Here is a 13,241-nt window from a genome sequence, read left to right as displayed (position 1 = left end):
TAGCTCTTCTCCAGTCACAACAGATACCCAGGTGTACAGTGGCCAGAAGCGATTGTTTTTTTCCTCCTGGTATCTAACCGCATTGGGGGAAGTTCAGGTTGTTCTGCTGAGGAGCAGGGGAGAGTGGAGGGTTAACAGGACGAGTAACACAGGGTCTGATGAAAAGCACCGGGAGAAGCTGTTCCTATCATGTTTGTGGATTCCGTGCGGATTCTAAACAGCATCTGTTACCTGTTCCCACTGCACAAACTTGTTATAAGCCAGGGGGAAACTCCACAAATAATTACCTCCAATAAAGATATAAAGGCAATGAAGAGTAAATTGGGTTACTTTATCTTCCTGCAACGAGCACAGCAGAGATGGTTAGGAGAGTTGAGTGAAGTGCTGTATTTTGCTATACAAGCCATTTCACAAGAGAAATTGTACATTTTAGTTACTCTTTAGCTGAACCGTTTTTCCAAAATCAAAGCTATTTCGTTCGGCTCCCTGAACCGCTCTTAACTATGCCATTGCACGCAGAGTGAATGGGAAATGGGCCAACGACAGCAGCGGAGGTAAATTATTTTATAAAGGGCTAAAATCTCTGTGTTTGGGGGGGAAACCCCCTCTGTTCTGAAGAGGGCACAGATTCTCCTTGAGGCAGCCGGCTCTCAGCTGCGGAAGTAGGTCATTTGACTTAACTTTCAGAGACATGGGTATCAATGGGGATGGCCAGCGAAGGAGAGCGGAATCTGTCTCCCAGAACTCAGCTACGAGCTTTCAGACCGAATCATTTCGCCACTGAAATGCCAAGAGCTAGACAAGTAATGGGGGAAACCCCTTAGCAATGGGGTTTTGTAGCATCGTCCCCTGCTACTACTGCACCCTCTCTCAGCGCTGAGACAATACCCTGAACTACCGATCACACATGCACAATTGCCCACTTACTAAATCCCCCCCTTAATGCTAGCCTATGACACTGGTCTGAACACAGAATTATTAACTCAACCTCGGTCGCCCCAGCCCCACAAAGCATGGACATAAGAAAGGTTGGCACTGGGCTATTCTAGGTTCACCGGGGGCACGAAGTCGAGAGGACAGTGGGCGTAGATGTCCTGTGCACAGAGACAAGCCTCCCTTACAATTACACATGGGCCAGCCGAACAATTCAGGGTTTGATGGGATTGAGGAACACACACACAGAACCTCGGATTTCTCTGGAGAAAGCCCAGACTGATTCACTTCTAACCCCCTGCCCACCCGGCTTCCACGAGAGATTTTTGCAGCATTTGGGAGTTTTCATGGGAACACTTTTTGGTATTCGGGAGCGCTGGGGAGGGGAGGGAAGTCTCTCCTTGTCAATGGCAACGTTTTGGTTGCTTGCCTCCTCTGATGCACTTCCTCCCCCCAGATCGTGACCGCCTGGGAGAAAAATGAAGCCGCTGAGATTCAAGGAGGAATGCAATCCATGTACAGCATAGCTAAACTAAGCCAAAATAACGGAGAACCTAAAAGGGAGCGTGGGGTGGGGTGAACCGAAGGGCTCGCTTGATGTCTCTCTGTTGCCAGTGGAGGAGGAAGCGGGGCAGGATGCTGCCTCCAGGCACGCTCCGCTCCAGAGGTGCGGGTTCCCAGGCGCACTGTCTGGAAAGACAAACATGTCACTGAGGCTTCCAGCCTAAGCCACGCAGCAACACATGGGGCTGGAGCCCCTCGCGCTGGCACAGGTTACACGTCCACAAGGAAGTGGCTGGGGTCCTCTACGGGGGGGGGGGGGCATCTCCCTCAGTCCCTCCTCTCCAAATGCATTGTGTGATTGTATCAAATGACACGGGGGGACTCTCGCACCCCGGAGATGCATGCAGAACACCAGGGGGGCAGGCGGAGGGTCAAGGCACAAGCCCCCCTTTTGCCAGCCCCGGCTTGATGACTTACCAAACCTCAAGGTCCGCTCCCGTCCGTCTCCTTGGGGGGCGGACAGCCTCCCCGCCGCGCCTCCTCGGAGTTAGGGACAGGTGATCCCCCCGGCCCCCCGCTGCATGTACATCCACCGCAAGTCCCCAGCTCCCGACCTGTATTCCTGCGGCAGGCTCCCCGCTCTCCCCGGGATCCGCCGCTTCAGGCAGCCCTTGCTCGGAACCCCGCTGCGGCCGGCTGCCCAGTTACGGCCGTGCCGAAACGGTCCCGATTCCTCGCCTTTGCCCACCTCGCCCTCTCCCCGGACATGAGCCACCCCGGGCTCCCCGCCTGCCCTGCCCCGCTCCCCGGCTGCGGGGAGCTGCTGCCCCCTCTCCCGCGCCCTGCGAGCCGAATTTCCCAGGAACTGCGGGCTCCTTCCCGCAGCTCCTGCCTGGCACTGGAAGCTCATCCCCCCATCAGCAGCAGCAGGCTGGCGGGCGGGCGGGCGGCTAAAGCCTGCCTCCCTGTATTACCATGGAGCTCATTAACATACCGTCCCTGGGCTTAACCCTTCCCCGGCCGAGCCCCGGGCAAGGGGGCACCCGGCTCGCTCCCTGCGGGGACGGCGAAGAGAAACCGGGCTGGGAATTGGGCCGGCGCCGAACGAGACCCGCCCGCAGCCGCCAGCCCGGCGCCGCCGGGAAGCCCCGTCCCCGCGCCCGAGAAACCGCGGCGGAGGCCGGGGCTGGGCCAGTTTGTAAAGAGCATTCCAAGGCCCCAGGAACTGAAGCCGGGACAGGCACCCCGCAACCTGCCTGGTTCACCCCCGCCTGCCGGCGCCGGCCGCTCAGACCCTTCCCCCCATACGGGGGCAGGTGTTACTGGGGGGAGCTGCAGCTGCGTTTACAGTTTATCTTCTTAACTCACCCACACAGTTGGTCAGGAGACCCTCCTGCCGGGGTCAGCGTCTCTGGCCCTCATTTGATACAGGCCAGGAGCAGCGAACAGGCTCCATAAGCCGTTGCCAAGCCCCTGAACCCTCCTGCAACCCAGAGTTACGTATCTATAACCTTCCTCTCTACTGCAGACTGTCAGCTCTGAGAGGCAGTTATCAGCTAGGGAGTTAGAAGGGATGTGGTCCAGCAGTCATAGAAAGGGGCTGACAATCCCGACTCCTGGGGTCTAGCCTGAGCTGGGCCATTGACTTGCTATGTGAACTTTGGCATTTTATTATTATTTTTATGCTGCTGGAATGAAGGAAAGGGGAAAACAGGCACCAAAGAGTTGGGTCTTCTATGCTTCAGTTTCCCCACCTATGACACAAGGAGGGAACCTCACAGAATTGACATAAGGCGTAATAACTAGCCTTTTAAAGCACTTTGAGATTCTTGGTCCACAAAGAACCAGGTAAATGCAAAGAATTATTAACCAGCAAACGGGGAGACCAAACACAGACTTAAAGCACCCCAGCTTCCACAGTCCACAACCCCCTCACTCGGCACTGAAACCTGAAACCCCTGGGGTTCTGTATCCCCCCTCGTCGTCCTATACTAACTGAGCACTATTAAAAAGCCTGGTTCCAGTTGTGAGGGCTGAGAACTTGGAAATCTAGGCCCCCAGATCTTGCAACCTCCTACCTGGGAGATCTTCTTTTACTCCTCATACACCAGCACAGGTGTGATTGGTGTAATTACGCTATCTGGGCCCCAGGTTACTATAAGAGAAGGGTCTGCTAGAAGATTAATCTCAGACCGTTTTCCTTTAGAAATTGCTTCCACTTTTGGCCTGAATTAACCCAACCTGTTGTCCTCCAGGCGATGGTGGAGGGCAACTGAAGGAGGAGGGGAAGGGTGGGCAAATTGGGTAGTTATTTTGTGCTATTACACATCATGGTACTGTTGCTTCTTTTTAACATATTTGTCAGAAGCCCCTACTGGGTCCAACGTGGGGGCTCTTCTGGGGTAAATAAATAAATTAAATATGCTTTTGTTAAAAACAAACAGTCCACATTCCTCTCCTTAGCTGGTGTCACTTTCCTCCTATATCAGAGTTAGGTACTGCCCTCCCAGCCACACCGGTGGGTTGCCATTCCAGTAACGATTTAAGCCTGGGGTGTAGTGTTGCCTTGTGTTATGCTCTGGAGAGTTACCATGGCATAGCATGTGGAAGAGCCTGGGTGGGGTGATCTCAGAGTTGGAGGCTGACACTCTTTAGAGAAGTCCTTTGACTGAGTTAGATAAGGATCACATCTGGGGAAACACTCATAGTAACTGAAAAGCAAAACCAAAAGGGAAAGGTACATACAAGAACAGCTGAAGCTTTCGATCAACTCCACTCACTGCCATGGGGAGACAGACAGACAATACAGCTACCTACATGGCTTCCTAGTTCTACTGTGAAGAGCTCCTGAACATACTCCCCCTCTGCACTAAAATAAGAGCAGCTGCCAAAGGCTGCTATTTATTCAGCAGGGCCAGGTCATATGGCTGCCTGGTGTTTATAGCTACAACCACACAGGTGTATATTTTAAATGAACACACTTCATCACTGATAGCAGAAAGCTAGAGCCTGACTCGGACCCCAAAAGGATTCCCAGGCCCTACTTCCTAAGCTTTTTAATAAAGGAGATACTTTAATCAATCCACACTCCTGCCCACAAATCCAGGAACACAATCAAGGGGAAGAAATTAACTCTAGTGTAGCGATTCTCTATCTGCCCTCTAGTGGCAGGTCACATGTCTGCACCTAAAAACACCTGGGAAAGAGAGAAGGGAAATTTCTTCCCTGAGCTCTCCATGTTCCCTCTAGCAGGAATATAGAAGCAAAACAGACTCAGTTGCGTGCCAGAAAGGAGGGGGCCAGTGCAGTCGCTCTCCCTCGCAGCCTGTGGGCTGCCTTTTCCCCTTGCAGGAGTGGGTTAGGAATGCATTTGTTGTTTTTTGGGTCTTTTTTGAGGCTGGTGGGAAGGGGAGAAGGATCAAACCTACAAACCTATTTCTGTTGCTTGCAACTAAAGTTTAAAGGAGCTTCCCAATTTGGGAAGGTGGGGGTTGTAAAAGGACAATAAATTTAACTCCTCCCCCAGGGACCAAGTCGCACAGTGGGTTGTAAATACTCCTCTACGATGGGTCAATTTCCCCCGACTATGTCTGCTAATATTCATAGAAGGATTTTCTTTTTAAACACATCCCCTAAAATTCTGAAGAGCATAGAAAGGAGGTGTCCCATCTCACCTATCCCGCTTAAGGGCTGGATCTCATTGCCATTGAAGTAAATAAGAAGACTCCCACTGACTTCACTCGGACTTGGCGTGGACCCTGAATTGGGGATATTTTTGATGTTCTGCAAGGATATCTAGGACACAGATGTTTAGATCAGGAGGATGCTCAGTGCCTGCAAGGATCATGCCCTTAGCAAGCTCTGCTTTTTCATTATTCTGTCCCTGCCTGATATTGACTGTGTCTTTCCTTCACACCAAACCGCACTAAATCCCATTACAAATACCAGCTTTGGTTAAATGCTCGTCCCGCTAATGCAATTTCTCCTTTCACAGAAAGCAGTACAAGGCGGGTCAGAGCGTCTCAGTCATTTCTCTCCTCTTTGCAGGACTGCATCCTGTTTATTATTTATTAGTGGCAAATTGTTTTTGGGTAAGGAGGGTCTATCTCCTGCTAATTACAGGACTTCTGAGCTAGGGAGGGCCTAAGAGGATAGCAGAGAAGGCTACTGTATGATACATGTGAGGAGCCAGGGTTTATTTTGGGGCATGAAGTGCAAAACAGCACTGATCTGGGATTCACCGTGGGCTGTCACAGCTAGAGAACGTGAGCTGGTGAGTGATGCCATTTGCATGACCAGTCCAGTGGCTGGCTATATGTGCTTAGGTTTCAGACTAGCAGCCGTGTTAGTCTGTATCCGCAAAAAGAAAAGGAGTACTTAGTCTCTAAGGTGCCACAAGTACTCCTTTTCTTTATATGTGCTTAGGCACTAGCATGTCCTTACCTGAAACAACTATCGGGGACATCCTCATTTGGATTTGTGTGTCCTCCCACCCCTGAAGCTGATTATATGTACTAGTGCCTGGGGATCACAGGAAGCCCCCTTTTGGCACTAGAAGCATGCAGTAAATAATTTACAGGCAAAATGAGGGTGAATGGAGAAAACAGATCACACAGAGCCAAGGAGCTGTCCCTGCTGGGAACCAAACAGGCAGGACCTGCATGAAGAGCAATAACTCATCAAGGCATCTGCCTCTGCAGCCCTGGTACTCTCCAGTATGCAAATCCCACTTTCTGGTGTACTTTATACAGTAGCTTGGCTCTTACAGCTGCAAATCAAACAGGCAGGACTGGAGTCCTTCACTACTAACCACAAGCCACATTCCCCTTTCCTCTCCCGCTTTGTGAGCATTGCCAGGGGGAAGAGAGTCTCTTGAACATGCCCTTCTATCACACCTGGCAATAGCAGCCCTAAGCCTGGTTCAAACAGGAGTCCTTAGGTGTTGTTTACACTTGGTCTCCCAGCAAGCCAAGCTCCCTTTCCATCTGACTAAGTGAGATTTGCATAAGGCTGCCTTGCCTTTGTAGGGGGTGTAGCCTGGGTTCCTTCAGGCGAGAGAAATAAAGTGTAGTGAAAGGAATGAGATGCAGCGGCTTAATCCTGTGCTGTCTCTGCTTCCATTGGCTTAGAATAACTAAGAGGGAGGGAGGCTGGAAAGAGACTCTCCTTTCTTTCTCTCTCTCTCCCCCCCCCCCCCCCCCCCCGCTGTCTTCAATCATTCCTACTGGGAAAGGCAGGAATTGCTAACTTGCCTGTGGCCAGTTCTTGTAACTTGCCTCTTGTGGAAGGTAAAGGAAAATGTTTGGAAGGCATTAGATTTTGAGTGGTAAATGTCGGAAAACATCGATTTCACCAAACACACAGCCTGCTGAAAAAATATTTCCATCAACAATGATCAGAATTTACAGATCGGCAAATGAAGAAAAATGCTGCTGGAGCACTTTTATGAGAGCTTGATTTAAGGTTGTTTACTTCGTAGATTTTGACATGTGATGTTAACAATTTGTTTTATCTGTCATAAAGCTTTAGCTTTTTAAATCTTAATGTCTACAGTCATTAAATAATGGTCTGCCCCCTCCAAATTTCCCACAAACTGTGAAAATTTAAATCAATAAAAAATGAAAAAAACCCAAAACCCTGAAAATAAGCATTGATATAATCTGTCAAAACTATAAAAAACAAAAAAACAAATTCTACCACGTTTATCTATATACAGCTGTGTCCCTGAGTTTCCCCTACCTACACATCCCCTGGATAGAGAGGTGCGTCACATACGTAACCAAATGTACATGCACGAGAATTGGGCCTGAATCAGACCCCCAGACCTGACTGCTCTTGAACTCTGATTAAATCTGGATTCAGACTTGGTGCATGTGTGTTCACAAGCAATGAAGCAGGTGTTTGAATGGAGATCTGAATTAAGTTGGGGCTGGGTTGGAAGCTGAAGGGGTTAAAAAAAAAAATAAGGGTGATGTCATGGTCGGGGTCTACTACAGACCACCAATCGAGGAAGAAGCGGTGGAGGAGGCTTTTTTTAAACAACTAACAAAATCGTCCAACGCACAGAACTTGGTGGTGACGGGGGATTCAACTCCCCAAAAATCTGTTGGAAAAAACACCACCACAGCAGGGCATAGATTATCCAACAAGTTCTTGGAATGTATTGGAGACAATTTTTTATTTCAGAAGGTGGAGAAAGCAAGGCGAGGAGAGATCGTTCTAGATTTGATTTTGACAAATTGGGATGAACTTGAACTTGAGAATTTGAAAGTGGAAGGCAGCTTGGATGAAAGTGATCATGAAATGGTAGAGTTCATGATTCTCAGGAATGGTAGGAGGGAAAACAGCACAATAAAGATAATGGATTTCAAGAAGGCAGACTTTAGCAAACTCAGGGAGTTGGTAGGTAAGATCCCATGGGAAGCAAGCTAAAGGGGAAAAATAATTCAAAAGGAGTTGCAGTTTTTTCAAAGGGACATTACTAAGGGCACAAGAGCCAATTATCCCACTGCACAGGAAAGATAGGAAGTATGGCAAGAGACCACCCTGGCCTAACCAGGAGATCTTCAATGATCTGAAACTCAAAAAAAGAGAGTCCTACAAAAAGTGTAAACTAGGTAAAATTACAAAGGATGAATATAAACAAATAGCACAAGTATGTAGAGACAAAATTAGAAAGGCCAAGGCACAAAACGAGATTCAACTAGCTAGAGACATAAAGGGTAACAAGAAAACATTCTACAAATATATTAGAAGCAAGAGGAAGACCGAGGACAAGGTAGGCTCATTACTCAACAACAGGGGGGGACAGGGGGACAACAATAATGGAAAGATGGCAGAAGTACTAAATGACTTTTTTGTTTCAGTTTTCACCAAAAAGATTTGTAGCAATTGGACATCTAACAGTCAATGTCAGTGAAAATGAGGTAGGATCAGAGGCTAAAATAGGGAAAGAACAAGTTAAAAAGACAAGTTAGATGTCTTCAAGTCACCAGGGCCTGATGAAATACATCCTAGAATACTTAAGGAGCTGACTGAGGAGATATCTAAGCCATCAACGATTATTTCTGAAAAGTCATGGAAGACGGGAGAGATTCCAAAGGACTGGAAAAGGGAAAATATAGTGTCCATCTATAAAAAGGGAAATAAGGACAAACTGGGAATTACAGACCAATCAGTTTAACTTCTGTACCCAGAAAGATAATGGAGCAAATAACTGCAAATTGCTTAAACACCTAGAAGATAATAAGGTAATCAGTAACAGTCAGCACGGATTTGTCAAGAACAAATTGGGTCAAACCAACCTAACAGCTTTCTTTGACAGGGCAACAAGCCCTGTGGACCGGGGGGAAGAGGTAGATGTGGTATATCTTGACTTTAGTAAAGCTTTTGACACTCTCTCTCATGACCTTCTCATAAACAAACTAGGGAAATACAACCGAGATGCAGCTACTATAAAGGTAGATGCACAATTGGTTGGAAAATCATTCCCAGAGAGTAGTTATCAGTGGTTCACAGTCAAGCTGGAAGGGCACATCAAGTGGGGTCCCGCAGGGATCAGTTCTGAGTCTGGTTCTGTTCAATATCATCATCATCGATTTAGATAATGGCATAGAGAGTACACATATAAAGTTTGTGGATGATACCAAGCTGGGAGGGGTTGCAAGTACTTTGGAGGATAGGATTAAAATTCAAAATGATCTGGACAAACTAGAGAAAAGGTCTGAAGAAAACAGGATGAAATTCAATAAGGACAAATGTGAAGTACTCCACTTATGAAAGAACAATCAGTTACATACATACAAAATGGGAAATGACGGCCTAGGAAGGAGTACTGCGGAAAGGGATCCGGGGGTCATAGTGGATCACAAGCTAAATGGAGAGTCAACAGTGTAATGCTGTTGCAAAGAACCCAAACATCATTCTAGGATGTATTAGCAGGAGTGTGATAAGCAAGACAGGAGAAGTAATTCTTCTGCTCTATTCCACACTGATTAGGCCTCAACTGGAGTAGTGTGTTCAGTTCTGGGCGCCACATTTCAGGAAAGATGTGAACAATTTGGAGAAAGTCCAAAGAAGAGCAAAAAAATGATTAAAGGTTTAGAAAACATGATTTATGAGGGAAGATTGAAATAATTGGGTTTGTTTAGTCTGGAGAAGAGAAGACAGAGGGGACATGATAACAGTTTTCAAGGACATAAAAGGTTATTACAAGAAGGAGGGAGGTAAATTGTTCTCATTAACCTTTGAGGATAGGACAAGAAGCGATGGGCTTAAATTACAGCAAGGGAGGTTTAGGCTGGACATTAGGAAAAACTTCTTAACTGTCAGGGTAGTTATCACTGGAATAAATTGCCTAGGGAGGTTATGGAATCTCTGTCATTGGAGATTTTTAAGAGCAGGTTAGACAAACACCTGTCAAGGATGGTCTAAATAATACTTAGTCCTGCCATGAATGCAGGCGAGTGGACTAGATGACCTCTTAAGGTCCCTTCCAGTCCTACAATTCTATGAGTCGGGTTTCAGATTTCCATCTGATAGCAGCAAAATCTTAGCAGCTTGTTCTCACATGATTTCAGCCCCAAAAGGCAGATATCTCACAAGTCTTGCATTTGTCTCAAGATTCCCACCATCTCATGGTAAAATTTAGCAAGAAAGGTAATTCTAACGGGACTCCATCTGCTTTTGCACTATAAACTACACCTCCCCCGCTGCCCCACATATGCCTGTGCCTACGCCCCACACCCACCCAGACACACACTGCTTTGGAACAAAAACTGAGGGACCATATCAGGTCTAAGCATTTGAATCAATGTCTGAATCCCCAAGATTGTAAGGGGCCCATCTCTAATTCACACAAACACAATGGACAATCACATGCTTATATACACAAAAACACACAGACACTTATCCCCCTCCCCCCCCCCCCGCCCCCGGGAGAAAAACACTAAATTGCGAGGGTTGCAAATATTAGTGCATACCCGACCATCCTTGTTGCACTATCAATCCGACCTCCTGATACCCACCATACGTGACCAGAGGGGCCCTAGGAATCAGCCACAACAAGAGCAGTGTTGCAATCTATTGAAACCATAATGGCCACCTCCTCTGTGAAGCGAGGCTTGCTGCTGGAGACACAAGTTCACGGACATTTTCAAATTGACACACATGTAACCGTGGCTTCACTGTAAAACCTTTAGATCATGGCCAGTATGCCATACAGTTACTCTCACAGCCCTTAGAGCAACATTAGCCATGAGAGGCTGGGCTTCCATTCCCAGGGCTAGATTGTGGCTGTGTAATGGGGGGCATGTAGCTGTGCCACCCCAGGAACAGCACAGGGAAGGAATCCTGCTTCAGAAAGATATCACTCCTTCCCTGTTTCTACCTTCCCCCAAGCAAGGATGGGGTAATTGGCTATTGGCCCTTACCAGAAGAAGGCTACAGTACCCATGCCGGCTGGTGCATTGGTGGAGAAGGAAGATGCTCTAATTTATCCTGGAAGCCAGGCCAGTGCCTGGACAGTCAGGGTCAGGGGTGCAAAGTGGCTCAAAACCACCTATATACCCTTCTCCCGAGCTGCCCTGAGTGCTCAGGCACTGCGCTGTAGTTTGCAAACCAGTGTTTTCTAACTGCCTGTAAAGCTGGGAGTCAGAGAGAGAGATTGGTCAGATGCTTTAGCACATGCTTGTGTGATTTCTCTCTTTTCCCCCCTTTGATAAACTCCCCTGCTTTAGTGTGCAAGGGTCAAGGATCTCTCTGAGCCGTGCACTTCCTTAGGCCTTTCGATCCTTCTAATGCTCAGCATTTCATATTCTCTAAAAGGCCTGGATAACATGGCTGTGTGTGTTCCTCTTCTAGCATTTTTCTGGGCATTCACAAATTTATGCAACAGCAAAAGGTGTTAGTGTTTGCTGTATAATTGCCCTCCCAAGGATAGTAACATGGATTTTATTTTCAACTAATTTCTTAAACAGGCAAATCTCTCACTTTTTCTTCCATGTGTCCATCTAGGACACTGCACTGGGGTCATGGAAAACGGAATCCAGGATCACAGCTGATTTGGATTTAAAACAGCTGTTTGACATTGTTGGGAGAGAAAAGAGTGCCATCTATAGGTTCCTGAGCAAACCAAGCACTGCTTCATCTAGGGAGATTTCATTCATTAGCCCTGATGCCAATTGCTGACAGCTTTTAGCTACTAGCATCGTTATCTATCCAATGAAATATTCAGAGCTAATAATTATTCAGCATTAATCACTACAATAAGAGAATAGCAGTTATTTAGAAATGATTGCTTCCACTCAGTTATTACCTCTGACAGTAAAAGGAAATATCAAATAGGCAAGTCCACATATACACATGAAGCTGAGTGAAAGATCCATAGGAATGTAACCTGTAGTTTATGCTATTTTTCTTCTTTAAGGGAACCTTATGACGTAATTTTTCATATTTTTGCTCTCTGTTGTTCATAGTATCTCCTTGGAAGATTGATAGAATTTTTCTTTTCCTTATCAATTTTGCCCCTTTCCCACTATCATATTGGCACATGCAAGCATTTGTCTCTTCCCACTGTGATCTGAAATCCCACTGTGATCCCACGGAGCTGAAATTAACATGGATTTTTTTAAAAAACTAAATATGTTTTCATTAAGTTTCATGTCAGGAGAACAGAATCTATGACTCCTGAGTTACGGAATGCCTTGTTACTGTCCAAAAACCCACAATTGCCAAGAATTTCTGTGCTGAGTTGGGATATCAAAAATTGAAGGCTCAGATAATATGCCATTTTTAACCAATCTCATCAGGCACCTAAAAATAGCTTGAGAACAGGGAGTGTTACGGAGACAGGGGGAAGTATTGATGAATTCTGCAAAATACTAAGAATGTTTACAAAGACATTTTAAGAGCATATACTCTGCCATGTCTTTATGAAAATGTTAATTATGTGAATAGACAAATAAGGTTATGAGAGAGGCAAGTGAGTAGGGAAGAAGCAACATCTTTGTCTGGTGTATTCCCTTCTCTCTCATTGCTCTAGCAGCAAACTGTAATGAACTAGCTGGTGCGTGTGTGTGTGTGTGACTGCCCTCTACTGGGTAAAGTTCAAACGGCTCAGCAAAGTCACCAGGACCAGATGGCTTTCACTCAAAAGTTCTGAGGGAACTCAAATGTGAAATTGCAGAACTACTAACTGTGGTTTATAACCTATCATTTAAATCAGTTTCTCCACCAAATGACTGGAGGATAGCTAATGTGATGGCAATTTTAAAAAGGACTCCAGAGGTGATCCTGCCAATTACAGGCCTGTAAGCCTGACTTCAGTACCAGGCAAACTGGTTGAAACTATAGTAAAGAACAGAATTGTCAGACACATAGATGAACATAATTTGTTGGGGAAGAGACAACCCGGTTTTTGTAAAGGGAAATCGTGCCTCACCAATCTACTAGAATTCTTTGAGGGGTGTCAACAAGCATGTGGACAAAGGAGATCCAGTGGATATAGTGTACTTAGATTTTCAGAAAGCCTTTGACAAGGTCCCTCACCACAGGCTCTTATGCAAAGTGAGCTGTCATGGGATAAGAGGGAAGGTCTTTTCATGGATCGGTAACCGGTTAAAAGATAGGAAACAAAGGGTAGGAATAAACAAACAATCAGTTTTCAGAATGAAGAGAGGTAAACAGTGGTGTCCCCCAGGGGTCTGTACTGCGACCAATACTATTCAACATATTAATAAATGATCTGGAGGAAGGGGTAAACAGTGGGGTGGCAAAATTTGCAGATGATACAAAACTACTCAAGA

General features: G+C 46.5%; 1 protein-coding gene across 3 annotated transcripts in view; it reads right to left on the bottom strand.

Moving 5' to 3' along the window:
* The window catches only part of PLXNA2 (plexin A2), a 457,364-nt gene that overhangs the window by 312,641 nt on the left and 131,482 nt on the right, over positions 1-13,241 (bottom strand). For 2 of the 3 annotated variants that reach the window (XM_007059575.4, XM_043533409.1), the window contains exon 1: positions 1,915-2,487. The exons of the other annotated variant lie outside the window; for it this stretch is intronic. The gene's annotated coding sequence lies outside the window, so the exon portion shown is untranslated. Of the gene's footprint in view, positions 1-1,914; positions 2,488-13,241 lie in introns of those variants that run through there. 3 annotated transcript variants of the gene reach the window in all.

The sequence above is a fragment of the Chelonia mydas genome, chromosome 21 (assembly GCF_015237465.2).
Source record: "Chelonia mydas isolate rCheMyd1 chromosome 21, rCheMyd1.pri.v2, whole genome shotgun sequence".
Taxonomy (NCBI): Eukaryota; Metazoa; Chordata; order Testudines; family Cheloniidae; genus Chelonia; species Chelonia mydas.
This window is presented reverse-complemented; position numbering and strand designations above follow the sequence as displayed.